The following is a 2,066-nucleotide window of genomic DNA, read 5'->3' on the forward strand; positions in this document are numbered from 1 at the left end:
GATGCTAAGCTTTGAGCCAACTAAGCCTCTGGTGCCCCTTTCTATGAATTTTCTGCTCAACCAAGGTACCAAGCTGCCCAGCTCAGAGGTCACAAGGATTGGCCAATTGTTCATGCTCCCAGATTACCAGCCCCGGCAACCTCCTCCTTATCTACATGTCTGGTTCAATGAAACAGGGAGACTGCTAGTAGACATGATATCCTACATCTTAGGATTCAATACCAGTGAGTATGTTGATGAGGTTATCTTGGTAATGCTATCCATGTTCACTCCAGGACAGCCCCACGTTGTCCAGTATGATTATGCCACATTCATTGTTGACAGAATTCATGAGCAATTCATGAATCTGGAGAGAGAGAGAGTATTCAAATATACCTCATACATATATCATTTGATATTATACAATTAGCCTGACAGTTTCCCTATTTTCTTCAAAAAGCTGGATGCAAAAGGAAATAGGAGGTCAATGATATTCTGGACACCAGTCTGTCACCATATCTTTTACTCTCCATACAACTACTGTGAGTTCATTGATCTATTCATTCATCCAGCCTTGTCCCTGCTGTTGAGTTCTCCTCCTCCTAGACTCACCGATGAAATGCAGAAGATCCTCTAGCTTTCAAAGAACTATAGCATTGGAGATTGGTACTTCTACCAAGACCACATAGTAATCAGAGTATATGGCTGTGAGCTAGCCCCATACAGACTGCCAAAGTATGTTCCCATGAGACTTTTTGCCCTAGAGTACTTTCGGCAATTTGGCAATTCAGACATGGTACACTTCCATAGCAAAAATAAGAAAGCACAGCTGAAAATTAAGCACCAACTGGGTCCATTCATTTTTAATAAGAGGGAAGAAGCTTGGGAAGAGGCAGACAAGATCCTAAAAAACTTCCAGCTCAAAACAAGCTTCTATTGGGCACCATATGACCCTAATCATTTCATAAGCCTCAGAAGAATCAAGTATAGGCTTGCTACCTATGATCACCTTAGCATTCCACAAATTGAAAAATATGCTAACCAACTAGAGTGGAGAGAAGGCACATTAGTGGAGAATTATTCTGAAGAAGAATTAGCAGAAACAGCAATTAAGAAATTAGAAAAAGCAGTTGACTTGGAATATTTTGGACAGGTTTGCTCCCCAGCCCCTCGGCATCTTGGAGAAAGTGCCTCATCTTCCACTGTTCCCCAGCAGTTTGCCCAAGCAGCTGGCCAAGCAGCAACCACAGCTAAAGAAAAGGAAATACAGCAAGAACAACCACTCCCCAATTTGGAGCAACCAGAGGAAATGGCTGAGCAACCTGCCTCCACAGACCAGCAAACTCAAGAAAAAATACCTCTAGTGCAGGAAGCAACAGTTGAAGCTACAGTTTTACAAACACCAGCAAATGAGGAAAGAATGAAGAAAAGGGATAGACAAGAGGAGACTCCTCCTACCACTTCAACAGATCAGCAAGGTGAGAAAAGGCAAATACTTAATCCTTTCTCTGAGGAGGAAATGCCTGACAGACCAACTATGGGCATGGGTCCTCCTAGCACAGAAGCATCAGCCAGCTCCTTTCACCAGGAGCAAGAGAGAAAGCAAGGAGGGGAGGTCAGCTTCTCAGGGCAACAATTAAGATCAGAATCAAGCATCAAAAATCATTTCACAGACATAAAAGCAAGAAATGAGCCGGTTAGATACCAGCTCTATAACCAGTTGCTCAGAATGGCACCAACCAATCAAGAAAGGCTCATGTCAGCCTATGATATTCAAGAAGGAAAGATGATTCTCAGTCATTTTAGACCTACCATACAGCAACCTCAGTCAGCTGCAGACTACATCAGAACTAACTTGGAAGTGTTTGCCAAAGACATCCACCCCATGGACCAGATCGAGCTACACAAGCAAACAGGGGAGATGGTCTATTCTACATTGGCTGATAAAACTCTATTAGCACACAGATTGCAAAATTCTCTACATAACACTACTTCCCAGTTAGAATTAGAGAAGGCTTCATCTCAAGCCAGGGACAACAGAATCAAGTCCTTGGAAGAAATTATTATAGAGCTGGGACATGATCAAA

Source organism: Pinus tabuliformis, chromosome 5_2, assembly GCF_031772625.1.
Source record: "Pinus tabuliformis cultivar Carrire ecotype Pingquan chromosome 5_2, CPIR1, whole genome shotgun sequence".
NCBI lineage: Eukaryota > Viridiplantae > Streptophyta > Pinopsida > Pinales > Pinaceae > Pinus > Pinus tabuliformis.